We start from the raw sequence: 18,214 nt of genomic DNA on the forward strand, positions 1-18,214 counted from the left end.
GACTTCCTGTCCTCTGCATCTATGTGCTAGGAGAATGGAGAGGAAGGAGTAGACTGGACCAGAAGAATGGCAAAAAAAGAGGAGGCGCTGCGTGGCCAGATTGAGAGGGACACATGGATGATATTTACATCCTCAACTGCATTATCTGGGAAGTGGGTGTTATAACTACTTCCTTTTTACGGACTAAGAACACACAGCCCCAGAGAGGCCAGTGCCTAGAAGCACTAGAATTTGAAACCAGGTCTCTTTCCTCCAGGAGCTCTCCCACTGGAAAGGCAGACAGATGGCAGAAGTTATTTTAACACCAAGTTGTATGGAATAAAGCTCTGTTATAAACTACATCGTTTTCAACTGATAAAGTAGGAGGCAGGAATGACTCCTCACTGTGGACCGCTAGGATGGATTCTCGGTGGTGATGAGACTGGCAGTTCCTTGCGGGCAAGCACAGTATCTCATTCCTCTTGATATCCACATGCACCTGTCACAGTGCCTGGGACACAGGAAAGTGTGTCAGATAGTTCTTTAGGTCATGCAGAGCAAGGCACCAGGTGATAAGCGCTTCCTGAATAAACTTAGGGAGTTCATTCCTTAGCAGGTTTCTATCAACCCAATTGTTAACCTGAGGCTTGGAAAACTGGGCCATGAATTGATTAATCAATCAGCAGATAGTAATTTAACACAGTAAGTCAGTTACTGTGCTGGAGGTTTGGGGGGAAAGGATAGGTGAGATTTGGTTTTGTCTTTGAGAATTTACAGGCGAGGTGGTATGGAGGTAGGCAGAATACAGACACATAAAAGAAGCAGTGTGCTACAGGGTGGGCAGGAGAGAGGTGAGTAGGTTGCTAAGGGAGCCCTAAGCAGGGCAGAACCAGGGAGTGAGAGTGTGCATCAGCTGTGAGGGCACACGGCTTAAATGCTCATCTCCCAAGAAGCAGTGTCAAGATGGTTCCCTCTCTGGGATCATGGACCATGAGGCCCAGAGAATCAGCCACAGATTCAGGAAGAGAGAGCAGAGCTTTGCCTGGCTGTCCTGAGATTCCGGGAGGGTTCTTTCTACTGAGGAAGCTGCTATGGATGGGAATCCCAGGGGCTTTGGAGTTGTTATGTTCGCAGCTGCCCCAGCAGCTCCAGACTGGGAACGCCTCCAAACCCCATGAGTGTCTAGAAGCGGCCTGGGAAATTTGTCAGAAGGCTTCCTTCTTGGGAATTATTTCCGCCTTCCCAGCCGAGTAGCAGCTGTTTAGGGGAGTGAGGGTCTGCAGAGTAAGTGAAAGTGGGTTAATTAAGGCATCTGAAAGCCTTCTGAGAGGTTGTCTTGCTGTGACACAGAAGGGCCAGGCAGTAGGGAATTGACTTGGGGCAGGAGTGGGGAAGGAAACTGCGAAAAGTGGTATCTTAATGTCTCCTAAGAGTCCTGTAGTCCTGATTGCCCGCCTCACGTGGCGGAGGTGAGGTGTCACCTACGGGCTCGACCATGCCCCAGGCTGGAGTCTGAGATCAAGGGTGCTTTGAACAGGTCCAGTTGGGCATGAGGACATGTAACCTCTGTCTTGTTCCCCAAAGTGAAAGAAAAGGCGCTCAGTCTTGTCCAACTCTTCAAGACCCCATGGACTATACAGTCCATGGAATTCTCCAGGCCAGAATACTGCAGTGGGTAGCCTCTCCCTTCTCCAGGGGATCTTCCCAACCCAGGGATCGAACCCAGGTCTCCTGCATTGCAGGCAAATTCTTTACCAGGGAAGCCACAAGGGAAGCCGTTGTTCCCCAAAGTACCCGGTAACTCAGCTGCTGATTTTTCTCCAAAGCCTGAATCTCTGATGCTACCAACCCTGGGTCTTGTCCCTCCCTTCCCTCCAGGAGTTAAGGATGCTCTTCCTGAACCTGGGGCCAGGGCTCTACTCACCCTACTTAAGTGCTTCCCATCCTCAGGCGCTATTACCTGCCCCTACAGGCATTGATTCAACACTGGTTGTGACTTCAGGTTAAATAAGACCCAGTTTTTACTTTCACTAGGTTCACATTCTACCTTCACAGAGCCTCCAAGGAAGGTTGTGCAAATTGTATATTGTACAAGGGGTGGGTGGGGACTGAAACCCAGCCTCACGCAGCTCACCAAGCATGTGCTCTGGTGTGAGCCTCTATCCACCTGTAAATTTTCTTCCTGCAAAGACGTCTTTAGTTTGCCAAGTCGTGTGCCCACCGAGTTTGCTAGGAGGATCAATTTTTATAATTTGTACAATGGCCCCCAAGTATAATAAGAATGAGGCCCATTGCATACAAATGAGACCACAGCATGAGATGTATGCAAAATGGGATCATATACAAAATTTTATGGGAATACAGGAAAAAAAGAAATTATGCAGCTCCAGGAAGCCAGGCAAGACTTTAGAGCAGCAATAACGATAATAATAGCTATTGTTTATTGAGGAGCTACTACCTGCCAGGCATTTCTTATGTGTCATTTCCTCTCCGACAACAATCTTACAAATAAATGTTATTATTCACAGTTTATAGTGAGGATGCTGAGGTTAGCCCCAGCTTAACAGAGAGACTAACTCAGCTAACAAGTTGATTGATTCTGGAATTCAAAGCCAAGCCTGACATCAAAGTCCATGGTCATTCTAACACACTGTGATGCCTCTAAGGGAAGTTAATAGTCAAGTTGGACTTTAATGGATAAGTAGGAATTTGACAAGAGCCAAGGAGGAAAGAGTTACAGGCAGAGGGAACTGTGTGGGCAAAGACATGGAGTTTGAAATATGTGACAGGTGTAAAGAACACAAATAGAGCAATGTGGCTGCATCGTAGGTTGACGAGAGATCAGGGCTTGAAGTGACGCTGGAGAGAAAGTGTGGGACAGATCGTGAATATCACTGTAAGGAGTTTGGACCGTATTTGAAAGCTAGTAGGTAGTTGCTGGGGGTTTCCCAGGTGCCTCAGTGGTAAAGAATCCTCTTGCCAAGCAGGAGACACCGCTTCAATCGCTGGGTCTGAAAGATCCCCTGGAGAAGGAAATGACAACCCACACCAGTATTCTTGCCTGAGAAATCCCATGGACAGAGGAACCTACAGTCCAGCTACAGTCCATGAGGTCACTAAGAGTCAGACACAACCTAGCAACTGAGTGCGCATGGACACGCGCACACACACACAGGGAGTTGCCGGAGTCTCTTTAAGGGGGCAGTGATGTGCTCAGACCTTTTGCTGGAAATTGATTCTAGAGCAGTGGTTCTCAAAGTGTGGTCCTGGAACCAGCAGCAGCAGTATTGCCTAGGGCTCGTCAGAAACCCAAATTCTGGGGTCCCATCCAGACCTGCTGAATCAGAGTCTGGAGTAGGGCCCAGCAACATGCATTTTCATAGGCCCTCCAGGTGGTTGTAACGCACGGTCATGTTCGAGGACCCCAAGTGCCCCTGGCATCCACTCAGCTGGACAGATGGAGTGGGGAGGAACTAGAAGCAATGAGACCAGTGCAGGAGCTACTGAATAATCCCAGTAAAGACCTGAGTGATGACAGCGGCGGTCAGACCTGGGCGGTAGTGATGGATTACATGGGCGTTTCAGAGGCAGGATGGATGAGGCTTGGTTGTTGAATGAGAGACAGCAGGGAGGTGGGAGGGGGAGACTCTGGCTGACTCCTGGTCTCGGCTTTAGGTGACAAGTGCCTGGTGAAGTCATGAACTGACAAACAGTCTCTGGAAAAAACAAGTTGCTTTAGATGGCAGAGATGAGAAATAGACGACATGGGTCTGAAGTACAGGCAGAAGTTGGAGGTGGAGAAATATAGTGTGGGGGAAAGATGGGTGAGGGAGGCCAGCGAGAGGGCAGAGCTGGGCCCAAGCTCCATTTGAGGGTCATCAGAGGCAGGAGGTAGTGAAATGGGGGGAGCTGAGCGTGCTCATCCATCCTCCACCCCTCTCCCCATGCTGCATCCCTGACCCCGGGTGCTTGGACAAGCCAGCCAGTGTTTCTGATCCACCCCACTCACATCTTTGTCCTCAAAATGGAGATAGTAGCATCCGCCCCAGGGTTATTATGAGAAATCAATGAACTGTAATGTCCTCAGTATCCCTGGCATGCTGTGACTCTCAGACAAGGTCAGACCTCGGCTCTCCTTGCCGCCTGTTACCCGCCTCTCCCATAAGGCTCTGCCTGCACTTCCTCTCCGGACCTAAAGCCTCAGTTCCTCCTCCATCCATCCCCAAACACATGGGTCCACAGGCCTGCCTTTCTGCAAGACGTGCTCTTCCAGGGCTGGGTCCTTCCCTGTCCCAGGCTGGCCTGGGTTAATTGGGCTAATTTCTCCTTGCCACACCTGTCTGGGGACCACAAAAGTCTAACTGATCAACACAAAACTGAAGTACCACATGGCTGGTCACACTCCTGTGGCATGATCTCTGGCTGCCTTCTAAAGGTATCAGTGGGAACCTGCCGCAGTTCTGACCCCCTCTCCTTGCCCTCTTGTCTGGGGAAAGCAGACGCAAGGAGCAGAAATTCCCTCCAGAGGAACGGTCTCTGGGTCATCTCTTGCGAGAGACATAGCCTCTGTTAGGTGACAAGGTGGTGGCATTGGTGGCAAGTTCACATGTCCTCTTGATCTTAGAAAAAAAAATACCTTGAGTTGGAAGTCTAGGTATGTCCCTGAGCTTTAAGCTGGTGCCAAATCTCCCTGGGCCAACATTTGCTCCCTTTTTCAGTGAGCAAAAACATTTCCTCCATGTTCTACCTTCATCAAGCGAGGAGTAACTAAAGAACCTCTTGATGAGAGTGAAAGAGGAGAGTGAAAAAGCTGACTTAAAACTCAGCATTCAAAAAGCTAAGATCATGGCATCCGGTCCCATCACTTCATGGCAAATGGAAGGGGGAAAAGTGAAAACAGTGACAGATTTTATCTTCTTGGGCTCCAAAATCACTGTGGATGGTGACTGCAGCCATGAAATTAAATGGCTTGCTCCTTGGAAGGAAAGCTATGACAAACCTAGACAGTATATTAAAAAGCAGAGATATCACTTTGATGACAAAAGATCTGTATAGTCAAAGCTATGGTTTTTCCACTAGTTATGTACGGTTGTGAGAGTTGGACCATAAAGAAGGCTGAGCACCGAAGAACTGATGCTTTCAAATTGTGGTGCTGGAGAAGAATCTGGAGAGTCCCTTGGACTGCAAGGAAATCAAACCAGTCAATCCTAAAGGAAATCAATCCTGAATATTCATTGGAAGGACTGATGCTGAAGCTGAAGCTCCAATACTTTGACCACCTGATGCAAAGAGCTGACTCTTTGGAAAATGCTGGGAAAGATTGAGGGTGGGAGGAGAAGGGGGTGAAAGAGGATGAGATGGTTGGATAGTATCAGCGACTCAATGGACATGAGTTTGAGCAAACTCCAGGAGATAGTGAAGAACAGGGAAGCCTGGCGTGCTGCAGTCCATGGGGTCGAAAAGAGTAGGACATGACTTAGCGACTGAATAACAACTACCTTCGTCAGTCACAATTTCACCAACGTCCCTACCATCTAAAGAAGTAATTAAGAGCTCACAAGACCTTGCATCTCCCATCACTGGCCCCACTCTCTCTGACCTTCTCTTGACTCCTTGTACATGGCATGCCCAGGTCCAGCATATGGTTTGTGCTCTTCTAGCAGAAACCTGTTCCTTCAAAGTCTCCAATCTACTGTTTCTACCTGGTTATCTAGGTCTAATCCAGATGTTTCCTCCTCCAGGAAGTATTCTTTCTCTGCCACCTAAGGGACTGCCATCCTGTCCCTGAACCCCACTCTTCCACAGTACCTTGTTGTATCATCTTCAAAGAAACTGTTGCCAAATGAAATCACCTTGCTTACTGTGAGACTAGAATGCAAATTCTCTGAGATCAGAAATTACATCTGTCTTGTTCATCTGTATGCTGATGGCACCTGGACCAGCCCCCAGCATACTTAGGAATTATAGGATGGATGAAAGGGTAGATAAATGGGTGGATGGATGGATGGATGAATAGATGAGTGGATTGATGGATGGTAAATAAATACGTGGGTAGATGGATGGATGGACTTCCCAGATGGTGCTAGTGGTAAAAACCTTGATGCTTGGATCAGGCAGATCCCCTGGAGGAAATCAGAGCAACCCACTCTAGTATTCTTTCCCGGAGAATCCCATGGCAGAGGAGCCTGGCAGGCTGTGGTCCATAGGGCTGCACAGAATCAGACATGACTGAAGTGACTTAGCACTCACACACGCAGATGGATGGATAGTAGATAAATGTTTGGGTGGATGGCTGGATGGATGGTAGATAAATGGGTGGGTGGGTGGATGGATGGATGGTAGATAAATGGGTTGATAGATGGATGGATGGATGGGTGGTAAGTAAATGGATGGGTGGAGGGATGGATAAGTAGATGGATGGGATGCCATGAAGGCATGTGTAAAAGAATGAACCATTATAGCCCTTGACCCCAAAGACCTCAGAGCCTGGACAGAACATCCCAATGCCAAGAACCAGTGGTAGATTTTCAGATGATCCCTTTGACCAGTAACAGGGAAAACACACAGTGGCCCAGAAGTGCTGGTGCATTCAGTAGGCTAGGGCAGCAGAGATGCCATTTGCCCTGGGGCTGTCCTCCCAGGGCAGCCACGGGCCCCCCCAAACACTTCCCATACTTCCTCCCTTCCTGGCTCCACCTTCCCCTGGTCCCCAAAGCTGGGCCCAGTGTATGTGCAACCCCGCCCTACATCCCACACCAATATTATCTTGAGAAAGAGGAGCTTAAGCTTCCTCCCCCTCTTTCCTCTCCTCATGGAGTGGGAATGTCTGGGATGAGTTGTCTCACTCCGAAATTGACCCCATCTTCTAGTTTGCTCTCTGAGTCACAGCCCTCTGTCTTCGGTCTTTAAGCTTTAGTTGGCCTAAATGATTGCTCAGCTCTCATCACACACATTTGTCCTCCAACTGCCTTTGTTTTACATGTATATATATATATATATATATATATATATATATATCTTTGTTTGTTTTGACTGTGCTGGGTCTCAGTTACAATTCACGGAATCTTTAGTTGTGACATGCAAACTCTTGGTTATGGCATGTGGGATCTAGTTCCCTGACCAAGAATTGAACCTGGGCCCCCTGCATTAGGAGCACAGAGTCTTAGCCACTGGACCACCAAGGATGTCCCCTCCAACCTCCTTTGCAATCAACCTCTGCTTGTGCTTGCCGGTTTTATTTCCTGGAGTATAGGTGTTGGTGGAGAGAGTGACACCATGTGTACCATGAAGCGGGCGCTTCACGGACATCTGAGTCCTCTCCTCTGAGGCTCCTGTATGCTGAGCTCAACCCCTTGTGACTCCCTAGGCTAACCTTTCACCTGTTCCCTGGGTGATATTGCACCAAAGATAGTCGTGGGTGCTGTTTATTGAGCACTTACTAGATGCCAGGTGCAGTGCTAATAGTTGCTCTACAAATATTATCTGATTTAATGAATCACAAGCTGGAATCAAGATTTCCAGGAGAAATATCAATAACCTCAGATATACAGATGATACCACTCTTATGCCAGAAAGTAAAGAGGAACTAAAGAGCCTCTTGTTGAAAGTGAAAGAAGAGAGTGAAAAAGCTGACTTAAAACTCAACATTCAAAAAACGAAGATCATGGCATCTGGTCCCATGTCTTCATGGCAAATACACAGGGAAACTGAGAGACTTTACTTTCTTGGGCTCCAAAATCACTGCAGATGGTGACTGCAGACATGAAATTAAAAGACGCTTACTCCTTGGAAGAAAAGCTATGACCAACCTGCTGCTGCTGCTAAGTCGTGTCAGTCGTGTCCAACTCTGTGCGACCCCCTAGACGGCAGCCCACCAGGCTCTTCTGTCCCTGGAATTCTCCAGGCAAGAATACTGGAGCGGGTTGCCATTTCCTTCTCCAATGTATGAAAGTGAAGTTGCTCGGTCGCTCAGTCGTATCCAACTCTTGGAGACCCCCTGGACTGTAGCCCACCAGGCTCCTCCGTCCATGGGATTTTCCAGGCAAGAATACTGGAGTGGGTTGCCATTGCCAACCTAGAGAGCATATTAAAAAACATTACTTTGCTGACAAAGGTCCGTCTAGTCAAAGCTATGGTTTTTCCAGTAGTTGTGTACGGATATGAGAGTTGGACCATCAAGAAAGCTGAGTGCTGAAGAATTGACGCTTTTGAAATGTGGTATTGGAGAAGACTCTTGAGAGTCTTTTGGACAGCAAGGAGCTCAAACCAGTCAATCCTAAAAGAAATCAACCCTGAATATTCACTGATGTTAAAGCTGAAGTTCCAGTTCTTTGGCCACCTGATGTGAAGAGCCGACTCGCTGGAAAAGACCGTGATGCTGGGAAAGATTGAAGACAGGAGGAGAAGGTAAGGCGACAGGATGAGATGGTTGGATGGCATCACCAATTCAATAGACATGAGTTTGAGCAGGCTCCAGGAGATAGTGGTGGACAGGGAAGCCTAATGTGCTGCAGTCCATGGGATCACAAAGAGTTGGATACGATTGAGTGACTGAACTGAACTGAATCTTCAAAGAACCTGCAAAGTAAAGTATTCTGATCCCTGTTTTATAAATCAGCAAACAGGCTCGGAGGTTCATTTGTCCAAAATCATGGGGCTGAGAAGTGCCAGAATCAGATTCCAAATTCACATGGGTTTGCAGTGTGTCCTCTTGAGTACTGTGGGGAGCCGCCTTGAACACCTGCCATCTTTGCTCATCCAGCCGTCTCTGGGTCATCGGATCCTGCTGCAGTGGCTCCCTGCCCACTCCAGCCCCCACCCCCAGCAGGCGGGCACTGCTCACCCCTTGCCTTGTGCGTGCACACTCAGTCACTCAGTCACGTCCGACTTTTTGCGACCCTATGGACTGTATTCCACCAGGCTCCTCTGCCAGTGGGATTCTGCAAGCAAGAATATTGGAGTCAGTTGCTGTGCCCTCCTCCAGGGGATCTTACTGTCCCAGGAATCGAACCCACATCTCCTGAGTTTCCTGCATTGGCAGGCAGGATCTTTACCACTAGGGCCACCTGGGAAGCCCCTTGCCTTCCCAGGAATAAATAGCTCTGCTCCAGAGCAACCATATGCGACAGTCCCCTCTGTCACTCCACCATCCATCCCTCACTCACAGAAATGAATTCACACCAGAAGGGCTTGTGTTTTCAACTTGCTTGTTGTCATGGCTTGGCCTCACCATCTCAGTTCTTGGCCAGAAGCCTTATATGCTTTAGGGGGCTTATTCACAGATTATTCTTCTGGCCATCCGATAGCTTGTCAGGAGCAACTGACATCCCATCATTTGTCAGCGTGAGAACCAGAACTGGCTCAGTGGTGCCAACAGCAGTGTTGGCAGCTCTGGAGATGGCTGTCTGAGAGCCCCGTTCTGCCTCGCCCTTTCCAGAACCTATGGCATTATTCCTTCTGCACTCCTCAGGTGAGCTCCCTTGCTTGATGACAAACTTCAGCCCCTGCTGTGTCTACATTTGCAATTTAGGCAACAGGGTGAAGGCCTAGGTCTTTAAAAATGGCAGCGGGTGGTCCATTCAGTGAATTTGAACAGCCCAGAAAGATGTCAACTCTTGCTGAACGGATCCTTTATCCACATCCAGGACACGCCCTGAGCACACCTGCCTGGTCTTGGATGGCAGCAGGCTGGGGACCCAGCTGACTGCCGGGGTTGGTGAATGGTGGAATACAGGCAGGAGATCAAAGCAGAGGGCGGATGTGGTCAGTAAGTACAGCAGATCAGCAGTTGTGTCAGCTGGTGTCAGTCCGACCAAAAGTGAAGGGGAGTCAGTAGGAGCCAATCAGGTAGGAGAGTTCAACCTTCAAAAACCCCGCCAGATGGTCCAGTGGTTAAGAATCTGCCTTGCCATGCAGGAAACACTGGTTCAATCCCTGGTCCAGGGTCTTCCCTGGCGGTTCAGCGGTAAAGAAACTGCCAGCCAATGCAGGAGACTCAGGAGATGTAGGTTCGATCCCTGGGTCGAGAAGATCCCCCGGAGGAAATGGCAACCCGTTCCAGTATTCTTGCCTGGAAAATTCCATGGACAGAGAAGTCTGTCGAGCTACAGCCCATGGGGTCACAAAGAGTCAGACACGACTGAGCGGCTAAGCATGCACACCAGGAGGATCCCACATGCCGTGGGACGACTGAGCCCTTGTGCAGTAACTACTGAAGCCCGTGTACCACAACTTGAGCCTGCAGTCTAGAGCCCGAGCTCTGCAAGAAGAGAAGCCACTGCAGTGAGAAGCCTGTGCACCACAGCTAGAGAATAACCCCCGCTCGCTGCAACTGGAGAAAACCTGCACGCAGCAACAAAAAAAACAACTAACTAAATAAACAAAATTATTAAAATTTAATAAAATTTATTTTTAAAAAACCCACCCGGCAGGATGGTGCAGCCCAAAGCACAGGCCAGGTCTTGGGGGTGTCGAGCAGATGGGCAGAGGATGGAGGCGGGATGCCAGAATCAGAAGGAGCATAATAATAATAGCAGCAAACATGATTGAGCAGTGAACATTTTCTTTGTGTCAGACCTTGGACATTAACTCATGTAATCCTCACAGCAACTCTGTAAAATAGAAGCTGTTACCATTCATACTTTACTCATCAGAAAACAAGTCAGAGAGGTTAAGTAACTTGCCCATGATCACATAGCTAGCAGGACACATACTTAAACCCAGGACCCACAAAACACTGTGAAAACATCGCTATCCACCATGGGACGGAGTGCTGTCTCCCTCTGGGTTTTAAGACCCATCTAGAGTGGAGGCTGGCAAGTGTTGGAGGATGTTTTCGGCTTCCAGCTGAGGGACCAGGTTCCCCCACCCCCAGCCACTGGGCTTTGCCCAGTGTTCACAGGAGATAGAGAGTTGGCTCCTGAGAGTTTTACAGTCTATCCAGTTGTTTGCACCAGACAAGGGATCTGGATTTTTCTCCATCCGGATGCAAAATACAAATCCAGTTAAAACATCCAAATGTTCCTTTTAACTCGTCTTGAATTAGAAGCCACCCAGATGTTTAAATAGAGATAGGCTAGAGATTTGTCATGTCTGAACATACCAGCCCCTGGCACAAATAATGTAGCCACTGCAGCCCTGTATGTATCTTCCAGGCTTTTTCATTCCAAAGAGTCTGCAGGCAATGTTTTATGTGGCAGCCTGGATGGGAGGGGAGCTTGGGGGAGAATGGATACATTATATGTATGGCTGAGTCCCTTTGCTGTCCACCTGTAATTATCATGACATTGTTACTTGGCTCTACCTTAATTTTTTTCAAAAAAGAGTCAGCAAGATGCTGAGTGTCAGGCTTGATGGTAGCCACTCTCTCTTCTGCTTGGACAAATTACTTAACTTTTAAAAAAGCATTGTAATTGAAATATACATATAGAACACACACAAATCATAAGCATCAACTTAACTTATCACAAAGGGGACATACCAATGTAATCACAATCCCGGTCAAGACATACACCAACACCAGCTCACTGCAGACCCTTGCCCCTGCCCGCCAAAATGCCTCCCTTCACTCTACACCCTCCCTCCTCCCAAAAGGTAACCATCATCCTGAATTGAACACCATCTTTGCTGTGTCTTATTCTCCTATCTCTGCATTGGCTACTGCTGGCTTTGAGGTCGTTATGGAGCTCATATGCAGTCTGTGAAAAGAATTTTGGGGGTGTTTATTGTGAGGGGGCATGCGAACCCTGTCAGCACCTCTCTGAAGTAGACCAAATGCACTTCATCACCGAGGAGGAGGAGCCAGAGTTTTAAGACAGCACCTCTAGCTGTCCTCTCGGGAAAAACCGCAGGGATCCCTAAGAAAATGCCCTCTGCCCTTGGCAATGGCTTTGACTTGTGCATATGCTGATAAGAGGTGAGAAAAAGGCTAGCCCCGTTAACCAGTTCATGGATCTGATGAGTCAGATCTTTGCTCACCCTTCCTGGCACCCTGAGGCACAGCTCAGGGGTCAATCTGAGACCAGTTCAGACCTTTCTTCTGTCCAGCAACACAGTAAGGGATGCGGGAATCACTGGAGGAAGCTTGTTGACTTGGAGTTCAGAAGGGGCAAAGAAGCCAGCTCTGGAAGTTCTCTGTGGCCATCAGCAATGCTCCCAGGGACTGGTGGTCCTTTATCTCACCCAAAAAAAAAAAAAAGAAAACAGTCCTAATAGCAGCCTGTGAATCATGCTGTTCCAAAATATGGGGCTGACAAGCGGGAAGGGAAATAAAAGAAGAGTGCCATGAGCTGGAAGTGCTGTCAGATTCCTCCAGCATGGAATGCTGCTCCCTGAGGCACCCTGAGTTTGCTTTACACACAGAGGCCTGGAACCCAGAGGCCCCCGCAGCTGTGGAACTGGCTTGGTCAGTGCTGGTTCTCTACCTGAAAGGTCAGGGCTGCAAGCTTGATCCCCATGTGGGCCAGTTAGCCTTGCTCGATGTCAGAGCCCCATACTGCGTTCCAGACCTTTGGCTTTTCTGGCAGCCAGCCTGGTATGTGGGAGACTGGCAACAGTGTGTGAACTCACCAGTGGCAATCCTCTGCCTCTTATCACAGATCCTACTGACGGCCACATTTTCATGTGGGCTGGAGGTTTTTATCAATTTGATTGGGGAACAAGAAGCATTTGGATTATGAATGAGCATATCATCCTGAAAACTGAGGATTCTATAGTTTTCTTTGATGTGTCAATCACTGGTTGATCTTCAGAAAATCGGGGGTTGGGGATGATGAAGGCCATGATAATGGTGCCACAGTGTGAGGAAGCAGAGTTCAGGCTTCCCCAGGCATCCCTGCATCCCCAGACTCTCAGGGCTGGTTCTTTTTCACATCCCAACTACATAAAAACAGCCTAACATCTAGCATACGTATCGGTTTTCCAATCATGGGATTTCTTTGTTCTCTCTTCAAAACCTGTATTGATCTTTTGAAATAATCACTGTTTTAAATAACATTGAAGTTGATCCTTTAACTTGCAACAACAAAAATAATAGCTTACACTTCTGTAGTATTTTCTGCTCCAGGCACTGATCTGAGTGCATTTCATTTATCATTTCATTTAGTCTTCACAACATCCTTGTGAGGTATGTATTATTACTGTCCCACCTTCCAGATGAGGAAACTGAGGTACAAAGAGGTTAGGTCACTTGCCTAAGATTATGGTGGCTGGTGAGTGCCAAGGGTGGCTGGAGCGTGTGCAATTTTAGCTGGAATTGTGCATAATTCCTCCCCTAAGTCAGAGTCAATGTGAGAAAATCACATGAATGAGCTCTGCTTGCTTGCTTTGATTCATCTATTCATTCATTCGGTTGTGCCTTTCTTCATCAAGTATCTTATTTGGTACCCATCACATGCCGGGCACCGTTCTAGGCTCTGGAGAGACGTGTGGCCACAGCAACAACAGGTTCCTGCCTACTGGAACCCCCTTTCTAAACGGACAAGACAATTTTAGATTGTGATTTTTGCTGTGAAGGAAAAAACTCAGGATAGTTACACAGAGAGTGTCAGAGAGAGGGCTCCTTTGAATGAGCATTCTGGAAAGACCACTCTGAGATCCGAACCGTGTGCAGAAGCAGCCTCACCAAGGCCAGGGCAGAGCTGAGAATTGGTGTTTAGTCGCTCAGTCGTGTCCAACTCTTTGGTGACCCCATGGACTGTAGCCCACTAGGCTCCTCTGTCCATGGGATTTCCCAGGCAAGAATACTGGAGTGGGTTGTCATTTCCTCCTCCAGGGGACTTTACCAGCCCAGGGACTGAGCCTGCATCCCTTGCATTGGCAGGGGGATTCTTTACAGCTGACCACTTGGGAAGCCCAGGAGCAGGGAGAGGAAAGAGTAAATGCCAGAATTCCACAGTGCAAATGAACCGGTCATGTTTGAGAACCAGAGCACCACCCATCACACCATGCCTGGTGGGCCTGGTGAGGAATCAGGGTTAGTAACTGGAAAGTCTCTCTGGGTTTTTTCCCTGGGGTCCATGCCCACCCAGGATCTGAGAACATCAAGAGAGATCATAAACTTAAAAGGGAAAAATTTATATCTATGTTTTTTTCTAAATTCAAACTGAAATATGATATTTCCTTTATCTATACATGTGGACAACAAACCTGTGACTTTGTCAACAATGATGCCATTAGAATGTTGCTAGACCTACCTCTAGCTCTCATGGTCAGTGTATCACAATTATGCGATTATGTATTTTTTTTATTTTTTATTCATTTATTAGCCTCACCATGTGGCATATGGGATCTTAATTTCTCTACCAGGGATTCAACCTGCACCCCTTGCATTGGAAGCAGAGTCTTAACCACTGTACTGCCACAGAAGTCCCCTGTAATTATGTATCATGTAATACAGTCATGTGAAACAGCAAATATAATAAACATTTAAAAACAGTTTTAAAGAAAGGTCGACAGACCTCACCAGACCACTGATGGGGGTCCATGGCCGAGAAAAGTAAAAAGGCAATACAGAGAACAGCATGATCTGCTTTAGCGCCCAACACCCCCTGGCTACAGTTGGAAGAGGGGGTTGTAAGGGCCGAATGAGCCCTGAGCTCAGGCCACAGAGGTTACTGGGTTTAATCCTTGCAACCATCACAAGAAATAGGCATGATTGTGCCCATTTTAGAGGTGAGGAAGTTGAAGCCCAGACTTCAGGTAGTTTGCTCACTGAGGATTGTAGAATTGGGATAGACATACATCTCTCTGACCCAAAAGGGCAGAGAGGGTCCTTAGCCAGAGATGGGAGCATGTGACAAGAGGTTAAAGGTCAACAATATCTGCCTGGCCGCCTGACCCAGCCTGGACCCCTGTGCTGCTCAACTTCACCCGTGAAAGAATTGCCAACCCTTCTTTTCTTAAGCCTGGTTCTTCCCTCAAATCAACCCACATAGGCCAATTACACAGCTCTGAGCTGAGCCAACTAAATATTTCATGGGGATTTTAATTTAACTCTAAAGAAATTCATCCAACCCTGAGAGTAGGCTGTCACCTCACGAAATAGCACCAGGGAGCCCTTGGACCTGCCAGTGACATTGTTACTTCCCTGGGAATGCTAATGCTTCCCTGGGTTTGGCTCTGAGCCTTGTAGCCTCAGCCCAGGGTGCATGAGTAAATCTCTCAGATTTGGGCTCAGATTTGCTCAAAAAGGGCTTCCCAGGTAGCTCAGTGGATGAAGAATCTGCAGAAGGTGCGGGTTTAATCCCTGGGTCAGGAAGATCCCCTGGAGGAGGGCATGGCAACCCACTGCAGGATTCTTGCCTGGGGAATCCCTTGGACAGAGGAGCCTGGTGGGCTACAGTCCATGGGGTTGCAAAGAGTCAGACACGATTGAGTGACTGAGTATGCACGCACACATGGACTCAAAAAGGTTCTGATCAGGACCTTCCTCGGAATGGGAATCAGGTTGATTTGAGTGTGTGTGTGAGAGAGACAGGTGACTAGCTGGTCCTCCTCCTGTTCCCTTATCCATGTTCCCATATCCTGGCCTGCAAGAAGGGAGGGGAAGGGATGGAGTTGACCCCCAGTCTCCTCAGTGTACAGGGCACCCATCACTGTGTAGGTGTCATGGGGCCTATTAATTTACCCTCAGCCCCAGCCCCCGGCGGGTGGAGTGGGAAGCCGCCTGCCTCATGCAACAGAAGAACAGCTGTGTGCATCGCTGAAACCTGTTATTAGGGCATCTAAGTGATGGCTCCTGCAGATAACAGGGGACCCAGGAGTGGGAGTGAGCTCCCCGGCACCTTCGGATCCTATTGCCACTCAGCACAGGGACCCTGGTGCATCCCGGCAGGTTCCCTGAGCGGCTCCCTAGGTGGGGGGCGGGAGAGGAGAAGAAGGTGCCCAGCAGGTAGATGGATCAAAAGACAGAAAGTGAGCACATAATCTAATTTGAAATGGGCTGAGCTGCAGATGTTAATCTGCTCCACTGCACAGCACGGGAGGCCTGAGGGCTGGAGAGATTCTGGAAGCTGGTCCTTTCTCTTCTGGCCCGCCTGGCTCAGGCCGGGCCCTCAGCATCCGCTTCTTCCCAGAGGGTAATTAACACCTCTCCACGGACGGCTGCCTTAATCACAGAGCATGGGGGCTCATTCGCCTTTCACTTGGGCTCCCTGTGTAGGCCTGCCCTGGAGTTACAAGGATGGGGCAGGGGGAGAAGGGAGCCCTCTAGTGGGGATGTGGGGCTTCGAGTCCTCTTTGGGCTGGAGGATGAAGAATTGTTATCTGTTTGCATCCAGAGCATGACCTGAATTTAGTTATAATGACCCAGCTTCCTGATAAGTCCCTTCTGGTACAGGCACGGTCAGGCATGTGTCAGAAATCAACCTGATTCTGCTGTCGGCAAGAAGGGGCTAGAGGGTAGGCCGTGTCTGAGAACTTGGCCCCCTGTACCTTGCCCTGTTGGCTGCAGTGGTTTTAGAGACTTACTGTGTGTCCACTTTGGGAATGTCACTGTGAACAATGCAGCCCTGAGAAAGCAGTCCTGAGAATATGTGCATCTGAAGACAGATTTCTCTGTATCCAGGCTGTGAGCCCTTGAGCAAATTAGTAACCTCTCTGGGCCTCAGTTTCTCTGTAAAATGGAGCCTATGGCAACTACATAAGTTAATTTTTTTGACGATCTCGTCCTTGCTTTTTATAATCTAATGGGGGAGCTAATTTATGTGCATGAATGTTCACAACAATAATAATGTTCACACAATAATAATAGTAAGAGCTCTCATTCAATGAGAATTATTCTGTGCCAGGCATAGACTTTGTATGGGTTGTTCAACTAATTCCAGTAGAGGCTCCAAGAGGGTGGAAACTGTTGTGAGACCCACTCTCTCGATGAAGAAATTGAGGCACAGAAAAGGTTAAGTCCTTTCCCAAAGTCACACAGGCAGTAACGGTAGGGTTGGTATGTGAGCCTAGGTCCCTGTCCTAATATAAGGCAATTGATGGCAAATGCTACCTGAGTTGTATAAGCAGTGTTGTGGCTCCATTTTTCCCCCATATCTATTCACTTTATTATTGTTTCTATTTATTTATCTTTGGCTGCATCAAGTCTTAGTTGTAGCATGTGGGCTCTTCCTTGTGGCATGTGGGATCTTTTCTTATGTGGCACTCAGGCTCCCTGTTTTGGCACATGGGCTCCAGAGTGCTTTGGCCCAGTAGTTGCGGTGTGCAGGTTTAGTTGCCCCGTGGCATGTGGGATCTTAGTTCCCTGACCAGGGATTGAACCCATGTCCCTTGCATCGGAAGGCAGGTTCTCAACCACTGGACCACCAGGGATGTCCCTTAGCTCTCTTTTTGATCGAGAGGAGGGAAGGCTTATTCCTGAGAAACTGATAGGGAAGCTTGTACGGAGGAGATAAACTTTGAATGGACCTCGAGGAGGGAAGTTACTGTTGGACATTCCAAGTGAAAGAGCTATGGGAGGTGTGTTTGACTCCCAGGGGCTTCGGGAGGAGTGCTGGGAAATGAGGCCGAACTTGGAGAGGTGGGCAGACCATGAGGGCCTGACTCCCAGGCTACACCTGTAGCTCTGCCTGTGTGTCAGCTTACTAACTAAGCAACAGGCAGGCTACAGATATTAACTGTGTTAGGATTACAGACCTGATTCTGCTTAAAGTACTTCAGGGCCTTTCAACTGCTCTTCACGTCACTGCATCTTCTGCCTGCCCCTCCAGCTTCGTCTTATAGCACTGTTCCCAGCACTGTGTGCTTCAGACACTCTGGCCCTCTTCTAGCCCCTGGAATGTCCCAAGCTCCCTCCTGCCTCAGGGCCTTGGCACCTGCAGCAACCCCCCACCCCCCGAGTGGGAGTGCTCATCCCAGGCCTTCTCACCAGTAACTCTTGTTCAGATAACTGAGTCTTATCTTGAGAAAGCTCCCATGAAGACTCGGTCAACCCCTGTTCTCCCTTCTCATGGGGCCGCAGATGACTACTTTAAACACAGCGCCGCTGTCATTTTACAGATCTCTTCTTCAACAGGCTGGCAACTGCCTCTGCTGCCATCAGGGACCCTGCCTGTGTTTGCTTACCCCTATATCCCAGCACTTTGCTCCCTGCCTGGGGCAGGGCAGAGGGTCGGTAAGAGGATGCTGTTACAGAGGGAAGGATTGCTGGGGAAGGGGCAGTGGGTTCTGCCTTCCCTGACATTGCTGGGGATCCAGTGAGCTCCGTGGTCCGGTGTCACCCAGGGCCCAGATA

The 18,214-nt window shown here is 48.6% G+C and overlaps 1 protein-coding gene and 1 non-coding gene across 3 annotated transcripts in view; one reads left to right on the forward strand and one right to left on the reverse strand.

Annotated features, from left to right (window-relative positions):
* GRIK4 (glutamate ionotropic receptor kainate type subunit 4) overlaps nt 1–18,214 on the forward strand; it is a 484,233-nt gene that overhangs the window by 411,291 nt on the left and 54,728 nt on the right. The gene's annotated exons all lie outside the window — the stretch shown is intronic.
* On the reverse strand, nt 7,091–7,163 carry TRNAR-CCU. The gene has a single exon. It is a non-coding gene; the product is annotated as a tRNA-Arg (tRNA).

The sequence above is a fragment of the Cervus canadensis genome, chromosome 11 (genome assembly GCF_019320065.1).
Source record: "Cervus canadensis isolate Bull #8, Minnesota chromosome 11, ASM1932006v1, whole genome shotgun sequence".
In the NCBI taxonomy this organism is placed as follows: domain Eukaryota; kingdom Metazoa; phylum Chordata; class Mammalia; order Artiodactyla; family Cervidae; genus Cervus; species Cervus canadensis.